Source organism: Suncus etruscus, chromosome 6 (assembly GCF_024139225.1).
Source record: "Suncus etruscus isolate mSunEtr1 chromosome 6, mSunEtr1.pri.cur, whole genome shotgun sequence".
Lineage (NCBI taxonomy): Eukaryota > Metazoa > Chordata > Mammalia > Eulipotyphla > Soricidae > Suncus > Suncus etruscus.
In genome coordinates this window covers 34,352,679-34,376,438 of record NC_064853.1, presented here as the reverse complement: position 1 = coordinate 34,376,438, position 23,760 = coordinate 34,352,679, and positions in this window count along the sequence as shown.

The following is a 23,760-nucleotide window of genomic DNA, read 5'->3' as shown; positions in this document are numbered from 1 at the left end:
TTCTCCTTAGGTCTCATCCCCTTATCTATGATCACTTTAAGGCCCGTAACAGGACCCAGATGGAGAGATCAGGTTGGTTCCAGAAGATGGTGCATGTTCTTAGAAGGGTCTAAACTTTGTCAAGACATAGTCAGAATGAGAGGGGAAATGTGTGGGAACCAGTGTCTCTTAGAGTGTGATCCCTGGACCATGTATAGTAATAACTACATCAGTATCATCTATGGATGTTCTGGAAGAATACATTCTTAGACCTTACCTAAGAGAACCACACATTTGGGGAGGGGACCCCAGACATCTGTTTTAGACTGTTTGAAAATCTGGTTCTTTCGTGAACAGAGATATATACTAAATAGTGAAAAATTACAGATACATTGGTTACACACTGGCCAAACAGCTGAGGAGAGGATGAGCCAAATTCCTGTCCTACTGGCACCATGCCAGCTGTACCCACCACTCATACTGCCACTTTGAATGGCCCAGCTTCACCATTCATCTACTTCTCTCTGCAGAGACACCAAATTGACCAACACTCAAGCAAGGTATGTGAGTATTTGGGCTGACATCACCAGGACTTTTTTGAAGTCAGTGCAGGCATTCTCCCCTACCTTGACTTCTCATACTTCCAGAGACCTGGAAGCTGAAAATATGCCTCACAAAAGCCACAGTATCAGCAGTAGTGTTTGGAATTCTTGAGCCATTGACAGCTCCAATTTTTTTTTTGGTTTGTTTGTGTTTTGAGGCCACACATAGCAGCACTCAGGGTTTGCTTCTGGCTCTGCACTCAGAAATTAATCCTGTTAGTCTCAGGAACCATATGGGATGCTAAGGATCAAACCTGGGTCAGCTGCATGCAAGGCAAACTCCCTACCTGCTGTGCTATTGCTCCAGTCCCAAACTTCAATTTTTTAAAAACTATCATCCCTGAAGTAACACACCAATTTAGAAGCCAATGTGTATCTGAAGTTACCTAATGTTCAGAAACAAAACAATTGACAGAATGGTCATCTAGCATCAAGAGCTTACTAAACCTGGCAATGACTTAATGACCTCACTGCAAGATATAATAATTTTCACAAATTTTCTTGTTGCTGTACTGTTTTTCTTTCTTTTCCTTCTTTCTTTCTTTCCTTCTTTATTTCTTTCTTTCTTTCTTTCTTTCTTTCTTTCATCATTATTTTCATCCTTACTTACTACCTTCCTTCCCTCCTCCCTCTTTCTTTCTTTCTTTCTTTCTTTCTTTCTTCTTCTTTCCTTCTTTCTTTCTTTCTTTCTTTCTTTCTTTCTTTCTTTCTTTCTTTCTTTCTTTCTTTCTTTCTTTCTTTCTTTCTTTCTTTCTTTCTTTCTTTCTTTCTTTCTTTCTTTCTTTCTTTCTTTCTTTCTTTCTTTCTTTCTTTCTTTCTTTCTTTCTTTCTTCCTTTCTTTCCTTTTCTTTTAAAACTAATTTTGCTCCCACTTACCTGGAAACAAATGTATTATGATTAACTATGTCAAAACTATGTGATATATGTCTTTAAATAAAGTAATATATGTGTGTGTATATATATATATTAGTTTTTGGGTCACACCCGACAGTGCTCAGGGATTACTCTTGGCTCTGCACTCAGAAATCACCCCTGGCAGGCTCAGGGGATTATATGAGATGCCGGGATTTGAACATCCATCTGCATCCATCTGCGTGCAAGGCAAATACCCAACCATTGTGCTATCTCTCCAGCCCAAAGTAATTTATATTTTACAAACAGAAAATTTTCTGTCATATAGGAAGAGAGTGGGAGGCTGGGAAGGGAAATTAAGGACATTGTTGGTAGGGAATGTGACTGGTGAAGGGATGGGTGTTGGAACACTGTAGGACTGAAACTCAATCATGAACAATTTTTAAGTGTGTATCTCATGGTGATTCAATAAAATTTTTAACTAATGTCTTTACAGAGGAGGAACCTTTAATTTTGGTAAAGTTTAATTTATCTTTTTAAAAATAGATGTTTTGGGGGGCTGGAGAGATAGCATGGAGGTAAGGTGTTTGCCTTGCATGCAGAAGGTCAGTGGTTCGAATCCCGGCATCTCATATGGTCCCCCAAGCCTGCCAGGAACAATTTCTGAGTGTAGAGCCAGGAGTAACCCCTGAGCACTGCCGGATGTGACCCACCCCCAAAAAAAGTAAAAAAAAAATAGATGTTTTTGATGTCATATTTTAAAAAAATTAACTTTCCTTGTTCCAAGGTCAGATATTTTTCTTTTATATTCCCAGCATTTTTGTGGCCTTAGGGTTTTCATTTAGTCCTAGTCTCATTTTGAGTTAACTTTTGTATAAGTGTAAGCTACGGGTCAAGGTTCATTTTTTGCATATGTTAGAGGATTTGTTTGTTTTGTTTCTGGACTACATCTGGCAGTGCTCAGGACTTACTCCTGACGCTGCACTCAGGGATCACTTCTGGTGGGCTCAGGGGACCTTATGTAGTACCTCGCTTGCTGTACTATTGCTCTGGCCCCATTTTTTGCCTATGAATGATCGGTAGTTTCAGCACTGTTCATCAAAAAGAAAATCCTTTCTTCTGATCTGTATTTGCATCCTTGTATAACATAAATTGGCCATGTTCATATGTGTCAAATTCTAGATTTTGTCCTGTTCTTTTTGATCTTTATTGCCAATCTTTTTACCATTGCCACACTATCTTGATGAGAATAGCTTTACAGTAGGTCTTGAAATGAAATAATACAACCTTCTAGTTTACTTTTCATAAATTAAAGTAGTCCCTTCCCACCTTCCTGTTTCTTTTATTGCTGCCATTGACAGTGGACCCACATGACGTGACACACTGCAGGTGTGAAGCCTGCAGGGGCTGCATGTCAAGTCATGTCTCAGCATAGTAGCTTCAGAGCTCCCTGAGGCTTCTGCTCCTTCGCTCGTAGTGCTTGCAGACATGTTGAGCGAGGCACACACTGCGTTTACAGTTTAGGGCCCTCACTAGGGGCTGTGGCATTCATGAATCTTCTCTTCTTTTCCTTGGAGAGTTGAGGCGCTTCCTGGGGATTGCACCCCTTTTTGTGCTGCTAAGGCACACTTGGCTGTGGAGTGGCCAGCTACCATTTGTGCTGTTGAGTAGTAGACAGGTAGCCAAGCTGCTACCGATCAGGCTCAGCACATCTGGGACATTGGAGATTTAAACCCGTTGTTAGTGTGAAAATGGATATTCCTGCGTTGGCGGGTTCATGAGAATTGCATGGAAGATTTGCACACAAAACTCAAAAAATTAAAGTTGAGGGCTTATTGTATGGCTTAAAGTAGCTGGTTCTGGGTCCTTTCCAAATGTCCAAGACTCTCCTTTATCCATGAACAATGTCATTTGTCCTGTCCCCTGTCCCTAGTGCTGTCCTGTGCTGTGTATGACCTTCTGTATCTCCTCCCACACTGTCTACTCATCTCTGTGCATGTACAAAGACCAAGTCCTGTTCCACATCGCTTTGTCCCAGTGTATACTTTTCTATCCTGAAATCATGTTCCTGGGCCTTGCCCAGACTATACCCCAATTCCCTGACATCTTGTCCTGGCTTTTAAGTTTTGACTGTGCTTGTGGGCAAGATACTTGTGCTCTGTACCAGATTCTGGGCCTCCCAACTGTACCCCAGAAAATTATGTGGCCCTGTACCAGCTTTCCTAATCTTTGACCATGATTGTGTGGGTTTGTCCCAGTGAGGGACCATGGTGATGTGGTCTGGGTTTGTAAAGGGGGAGAGCAAAATTAAAAAAAAGGAGGGTGAAAAGGGAAAATTGGGAAAAAGAGAAGGGAATGGGGAGAGGGCCAGAGACAGAGATTCCTCTTGTATCTGCTTCCATCTCCCACCCCCAGACATCCTATCATCTATTTTCATTGGGTACCTGTTCGTGGTTGAGATTTAAAGTGACTGACTAGGGCCCGGAGAGATAGCACAGTGGCGTTTGCCTTGCAAGCAGCCGATCCAGGACCAAAGGTGGTTGGTTCGAATCCCGGTGTCCCATATGGTCCCCCGTGCCTGCCAGGAGCTATTTCTGAGCAGACAGCCAGGAGTAACCCCTGAGCATCGCCGGGTGTGGCCCAAAAAACCAATAAATAAATAAATAAATAAATAAATAAATAAATAAATAAATAAATAAATAAAGTGACTGACTAAATTCACCTGGCTCTCCATCCTTCTCTTCAAGCTCTATCCCTGAGACTATCCACTGGCAAGGCAGGAAGTCTATAGAACCTTCGAACGTTTCTTCTTGGCTCCACAAAGGTTTTTAGAGAACAATATTTTAGGGGGCCCAGAAGACAGCCAAATGACCAGGCACTTGTATGGTAAGCACAAGGTTGTAAGTTCAAATTTTTGTGCCACCTGTTAGCACAGAGGCAATCCTAGTAGCTCTGCTTCTACAGATGATCAACAAGAATGCTCTGGAAAATGGTGTCTCACAAAGGACCCCAGCACATGTGAGGCTGTGAGTTCAGGGTCCCCTTGAGAGGAAAGGAAATCTTCCAGCCTGCTTAACTTTCTATTTCTGTCATTTATTTCTTACTACTTTTTTCCTTCTTCTCCTTGAGATTGTTCTGTTTTCTTTTCTTTTTCTTTTTTTAAATTTTGAATAGCACATTTGTTTTTAGCTTGTCTTTTTTTATTTTTTACCAAACTATAAATGTTCCTTCAAATTTCTCTTAGCAGCACCCCACAAATTTTGATGTTTTCTTCCTTTCATGATTTTGATATCAGAATTTTCTTATTTTCTGGAATTTGAACCAACCACCTTAGGTCCGGGGTCAGCTGCTTGCAAGGCAAACGCTGATGTGCTATCTCTCCAGCCTCTAAATTTTCTTATTTTCTTTGGAATCTTTAAAAATTTTAAATTTAGAGCCAGAGCATTAGTATAGCAGCAAGAGTGTTTGCCTTGCCTACAGTTGACCCTGGCTCAATCCTTGACATCCATATGGTTCCCCCTGAGCACTACCAGGAGTAAATCCTGAGTGCAGAGCCAGGAGTAGCCCCTGAGTACTACTGGTTGTGGCCTCAAAAGCAAATTAATTAATTAAAATGCAATAAATGGGATGAAAGAGGGCTTTTCTTTTTCTTCTTCTTTTTTTCATTCTTTGTTATTTAATTGCATTAATGTCAAAGAATGAGGTTTAAGTAGTACAGATTTTCTGAAATTTATTGAATTTAGTTTACAATTTAGCATATGATCGATCAGTTTATAAATTTCCTATGTGTATTTCAAAATAATTTATAGCCTCCAGTTATTGGATCAATAGTCTAATAATGCCCATTGGATCAAACTAGTAGTTATTTTGTTTATGTCTTCTATAACCTTACAGATGTTCTAATTAAAGGGGCTGGAGAAATAGCTCAATAGGCTGAGTTCATGCTCTGCATACAGGAGGCCCCAGTTTGATCCGTGACACTACATAATACTCAGAGTATCACCAAGAGAGACCCCTGAGATGAGTCAGAAGAGTCACTGAGCACTGACTGGTATAACAATAACAAAAAATTTTTGTTTTGGGGCCCGTGAGGTGGCGCTAGAGGTAAGGTGTCTGCCTTGCAAGCGCTAGCCAAGGAAGGACTGCGGTTCGATTCCCCCCACCCCACCCCCCCCCCCCCGCATCCCATAAGGTCCCCCAAGCCAGGAGCGATTTCTGAGCGCTTAGCCAGGAGTAACCCCTGAGCATCAAACAGGTGTGGCCCAAAAAAAAACAAAAAAAAATATTTTTGTTGTGAGTTCACACCTGACAATGCTCAGAGATTACTCCTGTCTCTACACTGAGGGATCACTCCTGGTGATGCTTGAAGGACCATATGGATGCTGAAGATTAAACCTGGGTCAACCTTCTGCAATACAAGCATTCTACCCACTGTATATTGCCCCAGCCTTAAAAATATTTTTTTTTATTTTTTTTTGCTTTTGTGGGCTACACCCTGTGTGTGACATTCAGGGGTTACTCCTGGCTATGCATTCAGAAATTGCTCCTGGCTTGGGGGACCATATGGGATGCCGGGGGATCAAATCAAGGTTTGTCCTGGATCAACTGCATGCAAGGCAAAACTACTGCTGTGCTATCGTGCCGGCCCTTTTTAATATTTTGTTTGTTTGTTTTTGTTTTTGGGTCACACCCAGCAGTGCTCAGGGGTTACTCCTGGCTCTATGCTCAGAAAATCGCTCCTGGCAGGCTCGGGGGACCATATGGGATGCCAGGATTCAAATCACCATCCTTCTGTATGTAAGGCAAATGCCTTACCTTCATGCTATCTCTCTGGCCCCTTTAATTATTTTTTTAAACTTTATTTATTGATTGATTCACTGATTGATTGGTTGGTTTCTGTACCACACTCAGTGGCACTCAGAGCTTTTTCCTGACTCTGCATTCAGAAATCGCCTCTGGCAGGCTGGGAGATCATATGGAATGCAAGAAATCTAACTGACTCCTTCCTGGGTAGGCTGCATGTACGGCAAACACCCTACTGCTGTGCTATCTCTCCAGCCCTGAAATATTTTTTAATTAAAAAAAATGTGGGGTGGAGAGGTAGCCCAGCTGGTAGGGCATTTTCCTTGCACACATCTTACCCTGGTTCAATCCCAACCATTTCATATGGTCCCCTTGAATACCAGGAATGATTTCCTGAGTGCAGAAACAGGAGCAATCAGTGAACATCACTGGGTTTGGAGCTCCTCACCAAAAAATGTTTTAAATACTGAAGAGAAAGTACAGAGATTAAGTCATTTGCCTTGCACAGACATCCTTAGTTTAATCCAGGCACCACATATGGTTCTCTGGGCACTGGCAGGAGTGATCCCTGAACATAAAACTGTTAGCTCAGGACTCAGGATCTGTCCCACAAAGACTACAGGAAACAAACAGTACTGCAAATACAAGTAAGTTATCACTAGCAAGCTGGGTCACCCCTTGTTAGTCATCGATCCCCTACTGAGCTCGCAGTCTCCTTTTATAGGGTTTCAGAGGCTTCAAGCCATCACAGTTGAGCTTTAAGTGCATGGCTGTTGTCTAGGTTGTTTTTAGGGTGCTTCGTCATGTCCTTTTATGGCTAAATACCTAGAGTGGTATATTGTGGTTTATAGTTCTGCATCAGCTAAAGTAGTAGAAGAGAGGCTCAGGCTCCAGCTAAGTGCTCCTGACCTTGGCATGGCAGTTACATAAGGTTTATTGCCTGCTGGCCCCTAGTGGTTTTTTGTTTTTTGTTTTTTTTTTTTTTGGAAGGGGGCACATCCAGTGTAACAAGGGGTTACTCCTGGCTTTGAGCTCAGAAATTGCTCCTGGCTTGAGGGACCATATGGGATGCTGGGGATTGAACCTAGGTCCTTCCTGGGCCAGCTGTGTGCAAGGCAAATACCCTACCATGCGCTATCACTCTGGCCCCTAGCCCATGGGTGTTGCTAGTTTGCCTAATTGTTCTGGTACATGTCCTTGATGTTCCTGGAACTGGCTTAATCCCTTCTGCCACATATCTGAGACCTGTCATGGCAGTCTTTAAGTCTATAGCAAAGCTAAGTTACAGAAGCATAACAAACAGTTAACTCTAAATCAAACTTGGTTCTAAACTTAGATTCTAACAAAAATCAGGAATAAATCCTGGGTGTGGTTCAAGCCTTCCTCATAACAATAAGTTTTAGGGCCACAATGATAATACAAAAATTAAGGCACTTTATTTGCCCCCACCAATCCTGGTTACAATCCTGAGCATCGAGATTAGCATCCTGACCTCTGCTCGAGGTTACCCCTGAGCACAGAGCCAAGAACAACCCCTGAGCATTGCTGGAGTGGTCCCAAAATAAAAACAACATCGTGCCCAAAATTTTTACATAATCAAAAATGTAGTATAACTCCAAAGTATAAAATAAACATCCATAAAGATCCATAAATATTCATTAAATGCACACTGATAAATGAGTGAATAAATAAACAGAAATGGGGGAGAAGAGCTTGCTCTTCAAGCCCATTTTTTTCCCTAAACAAGTCTCTCACTTGGTTGTCTTGGTTTTTCATTGTGTTCCTAATTCTACTGTGTTCTCTTTTGAACACACACTTCTCCCTTTCCCTTCTCACGTCTTTCTAAATAAATTTCAGTAAGAACTATCTTCTGTGTGTGTCTCTTTCTCAGACACACACTCATGAAAGGGGGGAGAAGAGGGAAATCTCCCTCATAAAATTTCAAATCTTTTATCTAAACCCTATGCCTTCCAGAGAGATACATTATGGAAAATAGCCTCACAGTAACCAAAAAAGGGAGTGGAGCTTCAGTCCCTGTCCCTCTGTCTGGCTACCACAAAAACATCCATCCCTTTCAGAGAACAGGATCCAAAGGAGAGGAAGGAGCAAATTTGCAGTGAAGAAACCTGACAAAGACACCCTGTTACTAATAGGTACCCTAGCTAGGAGGGGATGGGAATGGTATGTATCTTTGTGGGTTTCTTCCTCAAAACACACTCGCAACTAATTCTGAGGAAAGTGTCAGAGTTAAGTGGAGGAACATTCTGTAAAATACTGGCATAGCACTTCTCAAAAGTGTCAGGTCGTGGAAGTCCATAAAGTGAGAGAAAGAGTCACAACCACGAGGATGCCAAAATGAGATGTAATGTGAAGCCCCAGTGTCCCAGAACATACAAAGGACATCAGGGAAATTCTAAGGAAATCTGGATAAAGTACAGACCAGCTAGTAATATTATATCAATATTGATTCACTAATTGCAACCATTTTTTTTTTTTTTGGTTTGGGGGCCACAACCGGTGACACTCCTGGGTTACTCCTGGGTATGAGCTCAGAAATCACTCCTGGCTTGGGGGATCATGTGGGATGTCAGGTGGAACCTGGGTCAGCTGTGTGCAAGGCAAATGCCCTACTGCTGTGCTATCACTCAGGCCCCACAACAAATCTTATTAACATAAAATGTTAGTAACAAAGGAAACTGGGGGAGGCAATAGATGAGAAACTCTATAGTATCCTCTCAAAAAATTAAATCCAAGCTATTGGAGGGGAGGTAGCTCAAAGGGCCAGAATACATGCTTTGCATGCTGATGTCCCAGTTTTGAGCCCCATCTCCTCTTGGTTCTCTAAACACTTCTGGAGAGGGACCCCTGAGCACCAAGAGAAGTGCCCCCCCCCCAAAAAAAACCCCAGATTTCTGAAATATAGTTTTGTGTATGTTGTCAGAAATTGAACCCATGACCTCACACATGTAGCACAGACTTACTACACTACAAAATAAATTCTATGTGTATTTATGTATTTTGCTTTGGGGGCCATACTCTGCGGTGCTCACAGCTTACTCCCTGTTCTGGGTCAGTCCTGGCAGGCTCAGGAGACCAAATGGGGATGACAGGGATCAAACTCAGGTTGGCCATGTGCAAGTTAAATGCCCTACCCATCTATTATAATTCACTCCTGTCCTTAGAGCCTACGTTTTTTTATTTAAATAATAGACCTTTATTAAGTATATTTATACTGAGTAAATAAAAAAATTCCTTGGATACAACTTTGTTATAAAAAATGTTCATGCAAAGTTTTGTGGTTCTGTTGTTTTGTTTGCTTCCTCAATTCTTTTTTTTCCCTTTATTTAAACATCTTGATTACATATATGATTGTGATTAGGTTTCAGTCATGTAAAGAACACCCCCTTCACCAGTGCAACATTCCCACCACCAATGTCCCAAATATCCCTTCATCCCACCCCACCGCCACCTGTACTCCAGACAGGCTTTCCAGTTCCCTCATTCATTAACATGATTATGGTAGTTCTTTGTGTAGTTATTTCTCTAACTGCACTCACCACTCTTTGTGGTGAGCTTCATGAAGTGAACTGGAAGTTCTAGCCCTCCTCTCTTTGTCTCTGAGGATTGTTGCAAAAATGACTTTTATTTTTCTTTTTTTTTTTTTTTTATTTTTGGGCCACACCCGGTGACGCTCAGGGGTTACTCCTGGCTATGTGCTCAGAAGTTGCTCGTGGCTTGGGGGACCATATGGGACACCGGGGGATCGAACCGCGGTCCGTCCAAGGCTAGCGCAGGCAAGGCAGGCACCTTACCTTTAGCGCCACCGCCCAGCCCCTTTTATTTTTCTTAAAACCCATAGATGAGTGAGACTATTTTTCGTCTCTCTCTCTCCCTCTGACTTATTTCACTCAGTATTATAGATTCCATGTACATCCATATATAGGAAAATTTCATGACTTCATCTCTCCTGACAGCTGCATAATATTCCATCATGTATATGTACCACAGTTTCTTTAGCCATTCATCTGTTGAAGGGCATCTTGGTTGTTTCCAGAGCCTGGCTATTGTGAATAGTGCTGCAATAAATATAGGTGTGAGAAAGGGATTTTTGTGTTGTATTCTTGTGTTCTTAGGGTATATCCCTAGGAGTGGAATAGCTGGGTCGAATGGGAGCTCAATTTCCAGATTTTGGAGGAATCTCCATATCGCTTTCCATAGAGGTTGGACTAGACATCATTCCCACCAGCAGTGGATATGAGTTCCTTGCTCTCCACATCCCCGCCAGCACTGATTGTTCTCATTCTTTGTGATATATGCCAATCTCTACTTTAAAAAAGTAAATCTTACACTATCATGAATTTGTCAATTCTCATGTATAGTTTTGTCAATTTTTGTTTAATACAATTTAAAACTATGTTATTAAATTTCTGCTTGTGTGTGTGTGTGTGTGTGTGTGTATCCTTAAATTTACTTTGTTTAATCTGACTATGCCAATTCCCCCCCAACTACTTTTTTTTTTTTTTTTGGCTACACCCAGCAATGCTCAGGGGTTACTCCTGGCTCTGGCTCTGTGCTCAGGAATTACTCCTGGCAGGCTCAGAGAACTATGTGGGGTGTCGGGGATTGAATTCGTGTTGGTCATGTGCAAGTCAAATGCCCTACCTGCTGTATTCTTTCTCCATCCCCTCGCTATGCTCAGTTTCTTGGTTAATTTTTGTTAGAGGTTTTTTTCTATTTTCCTTCCAACCTTTCTTTGTCCTTGTGTTTTTTTAGGTGTGTCATGTGAATAGTATGTAACTTGGTTTTGTTTCTTAATATAGGCTGGCTAATCAGTTACTTTCACTGTGGTTACAGAAATATTTGAAATTATTTCTGCTCTTATCTTGTGCTTTCACTTATATACACAAAACACATATGTAACACACACACACACACACACACACACACACACCCCTTACCTTAGTGTGCTGGTGAAAATTTAACCCCAGCTCTCTAAGTATTGTTCCTCTAGGCATGTTGACTGATCTTTTCATTTACATTAATGAGAACATGTTCTTCGCAGAACTAGGTTATAGCTACAAATGCTCAAAGAACATTTTCTCAATATTTTTGTGCTAGGCACAATATAATGGCTACAGACACAGCATATTTTAGACAAACAAACACCTCCCTCCCCCTCCTTCCCTTTGCTGCTGTGTCTGTGATGACCCAGTCACAGGCTTCTGCTTGAGGTGCTGGAGGGAAAAGCTACTTGTTTAGCTATGAAGCTTGCAAACAATCTGGTTGCTTGCTAGCCGGTGGTATTATGGTTTCACACGTGCTCTCCAGGAGTTGTGCTTTTGGGCACAGAGCCTGCACAATTTTGGATTTGGTGTCTCTGGAACATGCTTGCATGCAGTGCCTGGGCATATCTGACGTGCACCACAGATAGCAGGTTTGATTCTGGCTTGGGTGGTCTCAAAACCAGACTTGAGGGAACTGTGCTGGGCACATGTGCCACATAGTGGGTCAGAATCACGACCTCACATTTGCAAGACACTCTGCTTTCTGCCACAGAGCCATCCCTCCAGCCCAGTGTAACATATTGTGAAACTTAGTCTGCATTGTTAATATTTTTTCCCCATTTCCTTAATTCCAGATAATCAAGATGCTAAATAAGCCAAGATTTGTAGATAGGGCTGGAGAGATAGCACAGCAGCAGGGTGTTTGCCTTGCACACAACGGACCCAGGACAGAACTGGATTCGATTCCCCGCATCCCAATATGGTCCATCAAGCCTGCCAGGAGCAATTTCTGAGCACAGAGCCAAGAGTAACTTCTGAGCACTGCCGGGTGTGGCCCAAAAACCAAAAAAACAATATTTGTAGTTAATTTCCTCCCTTTATAGGGCATTCAATGATACCAATAATTTCATTGAACATGGTGCTAAGATGAGGCATTCTGCACTGAGCCCTATCTTTGGTCCAATTACATTTGTTTGTTTGTTTGTTTGTTTGTTTTTCTGTTTTTGTTTTGTGGCCACACCTACTGATACTTAGGGCTTACTTTTGACATGCTTTGGGGGCACCATATATAGTGACAGGAATTGAACCTGGGTAGGCCACATACGAGGCAAGCACCTTACCCTCTATTATCCCTCCAGCTCATTTACCTTTGTTTTTAATATGCCTTGTATATTTATTTATTTATTTATTTACTTATTTATTTATTTATTTTTGGTTTTGGGGCCACACCCGGCAGTGCTCAGGGGTTACTCCTGGCTGTCTGCTCAGACATAGCTCCTGGCAGGCACGGGGGACCATATGGGACACTGGGATTTGAACCAACCACCTTTGGTGCTGGATCGGCTGCTTGCAAGGCAAACACCGCTGTGCTCTCTCCGGGCCCGCCTTGTATATTTAATTGCAAGTTACCTGTTTAATTTCTTGTGAGGACTATGGTAACATCTCCTTCACAAACTTCCTGGAGCAATCAGCTCTCAGGAGCCAAGATGAGATTCTGCAGTAGGGCAGTGCTTCCAGTTTTCTTTCAGATTTAATGAAAGGTTTCTTCTTCTTGCTTTCTTCTCTGGAGGTCTTGGAGGTTTTTATGCTCAATTTATAATGCTTTTAGTGATCATGCTAAATATTTTAACATTCTTGCTTAACTCCCAAAGTGTCCTAAGGTAAATTATCTGAATCCTTCCCCCAGTCTGAACTCCCGACCTCGTCTGCCCTTTGTGCTGTGTTTTGTGATGATGGAGTCTTGTCTTTTTTAGTTTAGTTTGGTTTGGATTTTGGGCCTTACCTGGTGGGCTCAGGGTACTCCTGACTCTAAGCTCAGGAATCAAGCCTGGTGGTCTCAGGGGACTATATGTGATGCCAGGGATCAGACCCCAGTCAGCTATGTGCAAGGCAAATGCCTGCCTGATCTGCTGTACTATTGCTCCTGTCCCCACCCTATTTCCTGACCCACAAGCTTGATATGAATAAATTCCTACCATAACTTTTAAAAAATATATTCATGTGTCGTTGTTGACCATTTTTTCTTGCATATAAGATATTTCTTCTTTTTTTTTTTTTTTTTTTTTTTTGGTTTTTGGGCCACACCCGTTTGATGCTCAGGGGTTACTCCTGGCTATGCACTCAGAAATCACCCCTGGCTTGGGGGGACCATATGGGACACCGGGGGATTGAACCACGGTCCGTCCTACGCTAGCGCTTGCAAGGCAGACACCTTACCTCTAGCGCCACCTTCCCGGCAAGATATTTCTTCTTCTTTTTTTCTTATTTTGCTTTTTGGGTCATACCCGGCTGTGCACAGGGGTTACTCCTGACTGCACTCAGAAATCGCCCCTGGCAGGCTCGGGTGGCCATATGGGATGCCAGGATTCGAACCACCATCCATCCTGAATTGGCCTCATGCAAGGCAAATGCCCTACTGCTGTGCTATCACTTCAACCTATATAAGGTATTTCTGAGATCATCTTCCTTCTATTCTGATACATGCCAGGCAGTAAGCAGTAAACCGTTGAGCAGAGGGTAGGGAATCCCTGCTTCTTAGTAGCCGGTTTTTGTAACGTGCACCCACCAGGTTGCTCCCACTGTAACGACTACCAAGCTACAGACGTGACTGCTCTGATGTAAAAGTGGCAAGAGACCTTCAATGGTCAATTTGCAAGTTCCAGTACAACACTGAATTTTGTTTTCTTCTTTTACTTTCCTTTTTTCCTTAACTGCTTTGAGATACAATAAACTGCCTGTATTGAACGTATCCAGTTTGGGGGGTTGGAGGAATAGTACAGTAAAATACTTGCCTTGCATGAAACCAACAGAGTTCAATGGTCCACATACCGTATGGTCCCCTGAGCACCACCAGGAGTGAGTGCAGATTCAGAAGTAAGCCTTGAGCATCACTGTGTATAACCCTAAAATCAAAAATAAAATAAAGTACCCAATTTGATAAGTTCCGACATCACCATCACCATCACCACAGTATTCCCTGATGGACTTTGGAGTCTCCTCCTCAAATATTTTAAAAGGGAATCAGAGCAGGGGCTGGAGAGATAGCACAGAGGTAAAGCATTTAGCTTGCATGCAGAAGGATAGTGGTTCAAATCCCAGCATCCCATATGGTCCCCTGAGCCTTCCAGGAGCAATTTCTGAGCATAGAGCCAGGAGTAACCCTTGAGTGCTGCCAGTGTGACCCAAAAACCAAAAAAAAAAAAAAAAAAAGAAAAGAAAAAAAAAGGAAAAAAGAAAAAGAAATAAAAGGGAATCAGGGCAATAGCACAGTGGTGGGGGCCCAGGTCCTATGGGCCCCCCATTTTGGTCTTCCAAGTCCTGCCATGAGAGATTTCTGAGAGTAGAGCCAGTCAGTCCTAAGCACTCACTGACTGTGGGGTCTGGTCACACACCCTCCGCCAAAAAGAGATTGATGGACTGACTTAGTGTTGTTTTCAGTTCTTGTTATTTCCAACAAAATTGTCATGACCACTCCTGTAAGTCTGTCCAGGCATGTGTTTTCTCTTATGTAATTGTCGAGGTGGGAGGCTGCAGGATCTGGTAGGTGTGGGCTTACCTTGGAGCTTTCTCTCTGGAGCTGCATCACTTTTCCCCTTCCCTCTGCAGAGGGGAGAGCTTTGGTTACTCAGCCACACACAGCCACACGCAGTCAAACACCTCTGGTAAATCTTGCTACCTGGTAGCCTGTGCAGTGACATGTAGTTTTATCGAGGGAGGGGTGATTTTTCATTTCTCTCATGAAAATAGGATGGTGTTTTATATGCTTAATCTCTAGCAATTTTGTAGTCAATTGAAGATTAATTGTTCTGTTTTTGTTTGTCTCAAAATGCCTTTATTTTATTCTGGCTTTTGAAAGAAAATACTGATGATCATTTAATTAAACATTTACATTTCTCCCAGCACCTTGTAGGCAATCTCCCATCTTTGAACATATTCTGAGACTGTTGATAAAACAGCTTTCCATCTACCTTGATCCTTGTGATGATCTCATTTTTTTCTCTTCCTTTATCCTGTACTTGTGTATTTTCTCCCCCCCCCCACTTGTGTATCTTCTTTCTCTCTTTCTTTCTTTCCTTCTTTCTATATTTCTTTCCTTTTTCTTTCTTTCTGATCTTTTTCATCCTATGTGAAAATCTTGTTTTGTTTTTGTGGGGTTTTTTTTTTTGGGGGGGCACACCTGGTGGTGCTCAGGGTTTGCTCTGACTCTATGCTCAGGAATCACTCCTGGCAGGCTCAGGGGGCAAAATGGGATGCCTGAGTTCAAATCCAGGTAAGCCACAAGCAAGGCAAAAGCCCTCTGGCTGAACTATATAGCTCCAGTCCCCTATGTGGGTATTCTTCACCTTTCTGAATGTCATCCTGGTAACTGGCATCTTTCAGAGCAGTACAGCCCCTGCTGCTTCAAAAAGTATTATATTTTTGTTATCTCATTCTCTCTTTCATATCTTTTAACCTTTTTTTCTACTATCTTTGTCTTCCTTTAATGCATTCTGGGTTAAATCTAATTTCCTAGATTTATCTTATTCTCCATTGGTATACAGAATGCTGTACAGTCTGTAAACTGCTTCTTAAACCTTCCATGTTTCCCCACTTTATATTTATGTCTCACTTCCAGAAGTTCTATTAGAATTTTTTCTCTCTGCTTAATGCCTTTTGATGGTCTGTTGCTACTTTATCAGACCTTTAATGTCTGTTTCTTTCTTTTTATTTATTTATTTTTTTTTTGGTTTTTGGGCCACACCCAGCAGTACTCAGGACTTATTCCTGACTCTACCCTCAAGCATCACTCCCGGCAGAAATTGGGGCACCATATGGGATGCCAAGGATGGAACCCCAAGAATGGAATGTTTACACTTGCATGTAAGGCAAGTGCCCTCCAACACTGTTTTGTTCCTTTAAATTTACTAAATACAGGAATAAAGTGATAGTACAGTGAATAGGGTGCTTGCCTTGCATGCAGCTGACCGGATTCACTCTCTAGTATCCTGTATGGTCTCCTAAGCCCTACCAGGAGTGATCAGTGAGCACAGACCCAGGGGTAAATCCTTGGCACCAATGGGTGTGGCCCAAAACAAAGCTCTCAAAATGTACTAAACATGTGTGTTTATGTGCCAGATCATTCTAATCACTGTTTCATGTAGAGTTCTTATTAGGTTCTTATACCTATATGTGTGCCTTGTGTGTGTTCATGTGCATGCACTTGCAGGCATTCGTATGCAAGTTCATAGTCCTTGCAATTTTTTTCTTTTCCTTTTTTTTTTTTTTTTTTGATTTTGGATCACAGCCAGTGGCGCTCAGGGGCTACTCCTGGCTCTGTGCTCAAAATCGCTCCTGTCAGGCACAGGAGACCATATGGGATGCCGTGATTCGAACCACCGTCCATCCTGGATCGGCTGCGTGCAAGGCAAACGCCCTACCGCTGTGCTATCTCTCCGGCCCCATCATTGCATATTTTTTATGGGGATCCAGGGTTGAATGAAAACACATGCCTCGGTGCGGAACTCTTCCATGTTTGCTCTGTCGAGTAGTTGGGGGAATATTACACCCCCCAGGGTTACTTTAAGTTTTGGATTTGCAGGAAATTTTGGAGACACAGCTTGGAGGCATTTTTTCTGCCCCGGGGCTTAAAGAAAGATACCCCCCCCCCCACTTCCTTGTCTTTTTGGTGGCTTTTCTCTAGTTCACTCTCCTAATTCAACCTCAGGGGATTGCAGATTAGGCAAAGCTTTTCTGTCCCGCTGTCCTGCCCCATGGGCCTCCAGCACTTGCCCACTCTGCCCTGGACTTCAGGATTGGCAGCTGTCCCCAGGCAAACACCCACTCCAGCTGAAATGTGTCTGGCATGTAGCTTTCTTCTTGTTTCTAGTAAGTTCCTTTCTTTTCTGACAAAATTGCCATGCCTTTAAAAAGCAAGATGCATTTTGTATTTCATCCAGCATTTTAAGTGTTCTGTTCCGGGAGGGTTCCTCCAGACAGCTAATGCTGGAAATAGACTTTATATTTTTTACCCATCTGGATTTTATTTTTACATGTGGTGTGAGGCAGAGGTCTAAGAGAACTAACTGCCACCCCTTTTACTGTTTCTCTTTTCCCTCAGAAGTGGATGTTTAAAATCAACATTTAAAACAACAGCTCTCCTCTAAATTTCCGTTGCTCTTTGCCAGTGGATGTCTAAAAGAGTCGTAGAAATATGCTTTAAAATGAAATATCCCTAAAATAAAAAAACAACTATAATACAACTAGCTTCTTTGGTGACTTTGAGTATTTTTTTTTTTTTGGTTCCTCTGTATGGCTCTATGAATAAATCAAAGAGCTCCCAAGTGCTGGAGAGATAGCTCAGCTCAGTGGTCTGTAGTTCATGCTTTGTGTACAGGAAGCTGGTATCCAATTCCCAGTTCTGCATGGCTCCCAAGGACCTCCAGGAGAAACTCTAAGCACCAAGCTAAGAGCATCCTCTGAGCATTACTGGGTATAGCCCCCAAACAAAAATAAAAATAGCTCAACATCTATGACAAAGTTTATTTGAACAATCCAATTTTATCATCTGCTCAGATAGGGGAAGAGAAGAGATCTTTCCTTGACCTAAAGTAAAGACATATAATAAAAATTTTGAATTAAAAAGTCATAACTGAGACAAGACAGATAGCTCAACAGGCTGGGATACATGCTTTACATGCAGGAAGCCCGTGTTCAATCCCCATCAATACATATGACCTCTCTGAGGACCACTGGAAGTCACCCCTGAACACAGAGCCAGGAGTAGTCCATGAGCAATGCCAAGTAGAACCACAAAAAATAACCTCACCAAAAGTGGCCAGAGATATAACTCAGAGGCATGACACTTCTCTGGCAAGTGTGAGGGCATGAGTTTGATCCCTGGCTCTGCCCCTCACAACCCCAGCAGCATCTGGGTTTCCCTGGTATCCACAAACTATGCTATCTCCAATGTCCTGAATCTAAATATGAAACACCCCTCCTAAACATTACAACCATGTGTGCAAGCCACACATGTGGAACCTTTACTCATCACCATATAAAAGGTGGAGGAGAGACAAGGAACAAGTGGGGGGTAAGCCCTAAAGTTGAGGGCTACATTCAACAGTTGAGCATGTACTGGGTTCAATCCTGGGTTCAATGCCAGAAACACAAAAATACAAGTCAACATTTTGAAAGAGTTCACACTATGGATTCTACAAGAGTCAACATTTTATATTGAAGTAGAGTTTATTATCAAGACCCATCAACTTTGTATCAGCCAAATTCAAATCAATGGATGGCAAACAGAACATGTTGCAGTGCAATTTTCCATGCGTTTGTCATGCACAGTTTAATGTCAATGGAGCACGTGCACACTTGGCCATTCACTTGCAGACAGACAAACACTAGAAAAGGAACATCTGTTGCGGTTTTCACAACATAAATTTATATTTTCAATCATGCTAAATTATCGCTTGAGAAGCATAATTCCAAGGAAACAATAATTTCTGACGCCCTATAAACACTGTTTTTTATTTGATTGGCTTTCAATCAAGCTAAAAATATCAAAGAAGACCAAAGAACAAAGCTGCTTATTCAAAATTTCAGTTCCACTTAGAAGGAAAGATATAAGGGAGGAAGTTAAACATATTTTTAAAGGATTTTTTAAAAAAATCTTAATCACTGAATGCACAAATTAGGGCAAGAAAGTCCCAATTTAAAAGAGAGAGAGAGAGAGAGAGAGAGAGAGAGAGAGAGAGAGAGAGAGAGAGAGAGAGAAAAGAAAGTCCCAATTTTCCCGCTACAGCAAAACTTATATAACAATATATTTGAAGTGCTTATATTTTCTTTTTCTTTTTTGGGGGGGCGGGGGGGGGGTTGGGTCACACCCGGCAGCACTCAGGGGTTACTCCTGGCTCTACGCTCAGAAATCGCTCCTGGCAGGCTCAGGGGACCATATGGGATGTGGGATTCAAACCACTGACCTTCTGCATGCAAGGCAAATGCCCCACCTCCATGCTATCTCTCCAGCCCTGAAGTGCTTATATTCTCATTAGTTTTGTTAAGAGTATCCTGGAGCCAGAGGGACAGTACAATATAAAGGTGATTGCCTTGCATGTGAACAACCCAGGTTCTATCCTTAAGACCACAGTGTCCCTCAAGTCCCACTAGGCGTGATACTTGATCAGTCAGGAATAAGCACCGGTAGGGCCAGGTGGGGCCCAAAACCCAAAAAAATATGTGTCAAAGAAATCATTATAATCAAGATACTCACAATTTCCACCACACAGGAAGTTTTCCTGTTGCTCTTTTCCATCAGAACCCCTAGGCCAACTCACAGAGGGACCCCTGCCCTCACATTTCTTGCACAGTTCAGTTTTTTTCTTTATCCTCCACTGAAAACTTTTCTGTAAAAGGATATAACAAATAAGTCCAGCTTCACAGTCATTTCATCACTTCGCAGTCACCCATGACTTCATCCACTCTTACTTCTTCTTTTTTACAATCCTGTAAATATATACAAACCAGTGTTAACTCAAGTGTGTACAAAACCAGGATTCATTCATGATGGGACTGGAGAGGACCTATGGTGTTTGCCTTGCATGCAGCCAACCATGGTAGGATCCCTGGCCCTGCATATATCAAGTTTGTTCTTTGATATTTGGGGGAAGATGGGGAGGAAAAACCTCCCAAACAATGATCAGAGGATCTGAGGGTCAATTTGGCAACTCTTAGCCAACTGGGCCTGAGGTTTGGTGCAGGGCGGCAATGGCAGCACTGGTCCAGACCAGCAATGCTTGGGAGTCTCAGAGCTCCGCTTGGTGGTGCTCAAAGGCCATGTGCTACAGTGGTGCAGACCCAGCCCTTTGCACTGTATCCCGGCTACAATAACTTGTTCTTATTGATTTTTTTTTCTGTTGATCTTTCTATATCATTTGCCTGATTCTTTCTTTATCTTTGCTGTGTCTCACATTCATATGATCCTATTCAAGTTATTCCCTTTATCCTCCTTACTTCTGAATTTAATTTGCTCTGTTCCTTGTATTTTAATTGCTTAACTGCCTTTTAATATTAGCATTTAAAGCTATAAAATTTCGAGGTCCAGAGCGACAGTATAGCAGGAAGGGTATCTGCTTTGCACACAGCCTACTCTGGTTCAATCCTTGGTACCCTATCTGTTCCTCCCAGGGGTCTCAAACTCAATTTACCTGGGGGCCGCAGGAGGCAAAGTCGGGGTGATCCTTGAGTGCAAAGTCAGTAGTAAGTCTTGAATATTGGGGGGTGTGACCCAAACAACTAAAACAAAACAAAACAAAACAAAAAAAGATTCCTCTAGGGCAGGGCTACAAAATGTTGTACGGAGGGCCGTTTGTGGCCCGCGGGCCGTGAGTTTGAGACCCCCGCAAGCCTTCCACAAATGATCTCTGAGCAGAGTCAGAAGTCAGTCCTGAACACTATCAGGTATGGCCCCCAAACCAAAAATAAATAAATAAACTAGTGTATTAAAATAATAAATAAAGGTATAAAATCGGGAGGCCACATCTGCCAGTGCTCAGGGCTTACTCTTGATTCTGAGACTAAGATTTACTCCTGGCAGTGCTCAGAGGACCATATGTGGTTCTGGGTATCAAATCTGGGTTAGCCATGTGCAAAACAAAAGTACCTTATACTGTTCTACCTGTCCAGTCCCCAAAGCTAAAAATTTTCCTTCAGTGTGTTGTCTTAGCATTTTCGGCTTCAGAGTTATGTGCTAGAGTTAGTTTCCAATCAGTTCAAAATTCTTTTCTTCTTCTTCTTCTTCTTCTTCTTCTTCTTCTTCTTCTTCTTCTTCTTCTTCTTCTTCTTCTTCTTCTTCTTCTTCTTCTTCTTCTTCTTCTTCTTCTTCTTCTTCTTCTTCTTCTTCTTCTTCTTCTTCTTCTTCTTCCTCCTCTTCTTCTTCTTCCTCCTCTTCTTCTTCTTCCTCCTTTTTCTTCTTCCTTCTTGCTTCTTTTCCTTCTTCCTTTTTCTTCTTTTCTTCTTTTTTCTTTTCTTCTCCTTCTCGCTTCTTCTTTTCCTTCTTCCTTTTTCTTCTTTTTCTTTTCTTCTTCTTTCTTCTCCTTCCTCTTCCTCATCCTCTTCCTTCTCTTCCTTCTTCTCCTTCCATCATCTTTTCTTTTTTCTCTTTCTTTCTTCCTTCCTTCCTTCCTTCCTTCCTTCCTTCTTCCCTTCCTCCCTCCCTCCCTTCTTCCTTCCTTCCTTCCTTCCTTCTTTCCTTCCTCCCTCCCTCCCTTCCTTCCTCCCTCCCTCCCTCCCTCCCTCCCTCCCTCCCTCCCTCCCTCCCTCCCTCCCTCCCTCCCTCCCTTCCTTCCTTCCTTCCTTCCTTCTTTCTTTCTTTCTTTCTTTCTTTCTTTCTTTCTTTCTTTCTTTCTTTCTTTCTTTCTTTCTTTCTTTCTTTCTTTCTTTCTTTCTTTCTTTCTTTCTTTCTTTCTTTCTTTCTTTCTTTCTTTCTCACTCATCAATGTTCAGAACTTACTTCTGGCTCTGCCCTCAGGGGTCACTCCTAGTGGGGCTCAAGGATTGAACTCGGTCTGCCACATACAAGACAAGCACCCCACATTCTGTACTATCTCTCCAGAATACTTTTTTTTATCTATCCATTCCCATTTCTTATTGATTCATATATTGAGATGTGCTGTTTGATATCTGGACTGGAGAGATAATTTAACATACTGAGTGTATGGTTTGTATGCAGTAGACCTGGATTCTATTTCTGGTACCATATGATCTCCTGAACACCACCAAGAGTAACTTCTGAGCACCAATCTGGGAATAGTCCCTGAGTCCTACCAAGTTTGATTCTGGCACTAAATTGGGTTCATTAATATCCAAATGCTTATGGGTTTGGGCTTTTTGGTTTTCACAACTCCTTCCCTCGAAACACTTGAGAGTTTTCTCATTTCTTTTTTATTTATTTTTGTTCTTTTCAATTGAATTTCATAGTGATCCAAGAAAGTACTCTGTGGTTTTCAGATCTTCGAGACTGACTGGTATTTGTCGTTCTGCCTAGCATTGGTAACGGTTTCCTGTGTACTAAGATTGTGTATCTGAAGTTGTTGGATCCAATTGTTATGTAAATGTTAATTATGTCAAATTCATTGCTCCTATTGTTCAAATTTCTTCATCTTAGTGTTTTAGTGTTTGGTCAATTACCTTGAAGATGGGCTGATCTGAAATATATATCTAACTCTTCCCTCTTCCTTCCTTCCTTCCTTCCTCCCTCCCTCCCTTCCTTCCTCCCTCCCTCCCTCCCTTCCTTCCTCCCTCCCTTCCTCCCTTCCTTCCTCCCTCCCTCCCTTCCTTCCTCCCTCCCTCCCTCCCTTCCTTCCTTTCTTCCTCCCTCCCTCCCTTTTTTCCTTTCTCCCTTTCTTCCTCCCTCCCTTTTTTCTTCCTTCCTTCCTCCCTCCCTCCCTCCTTCTCTCCCTTCCTCCCTCCCTCCCTCCCTCCCTTCCTTCCTTCCTCCCTCCCTCCCTTCCTTCCTCCCTCCCTCCCTTTCTTCCTTCCTCCCTTTCTTCCTTCCTCCATTCCTTTCTTCCTTCCTCCCTCCCTCCCTTCCTTCCTTCCTTCCTCCCTCACTCCCTTTCTTCCTTCCTCCCTTCCTTCCTCCCATCCTTCCTTTCTCCCTCCCCTCATCCCTCCCTCCCTCCCTTCCTTCCTCCCTCCCTCGCTCCTTTCCTTCCTTCCTTCCTTCCTCCCTTCCTCCCTCCCTTCCTCTCTCCCTTCCTTTCTTCCTTTCTCCCTCCCTCTCTCCCTCCCTCCATCCCTTCCTCCCTCTCTCCCTCCCTTCCTTTCTTCCTCCCTCCCTCCCTTGCTCCTTTCCTTCCTTCCTTCCTTCCTTCCTTCCTTCCTGCCTCCCTTTCTCCCTTCCTCTCTTCCTCCCTTCCTTTCTTCCTTTCTCCCTCCCTCTCTCCCTCCCTCCATCCCTTCCTCCCTCTCTCCCTCCCTTCCTTTCTTCCTCCCTCCCTCCCTTGCTCTTTTCCTTCCTTCCTTCCTTCCTTCCTTCCTTCCTTCCTTCCTTCCTTCCTTCCTTCCTTCCTTCCTCCCTTTCTCCCTTCCTTCCTCTCTCCCTTCCTCCCTTTCTTCCTTTCTTCCTCCCTCCCTCCTTTCCTTCCTTCCTTCTTTCCTCCCTCCCTCCCTCTCTCCCTTCTTTCCTCTCTCTCTTCCTTTCTCTCTCCCTCCCTCCCTTTCTTCCTCCCTACCTTCTCAAACTATACATGCAAAGCATGATTCACTCTATCACTGTTACCTTCCTGACCTCACTCATTGTTTGTATGTAATGTAAACACCCTACCCACTATACTATCACTCCAGCCACTCACACATTTTTGTTTTTGTTTTTGTTTGAGATCCACAGCTGGCAGTGCTCAGGGGTCACTTCTGGATCTGTACCCAGAAATTTCTTCTGCAGGCTCAGGAATGCTGTTGGTGATTGAACCTGGGTTGGCTGTGTGCAAAACAAACACCCTATTCGCTGTGCTATTGCTCCAGCCCAACACCCACTTCTTTTG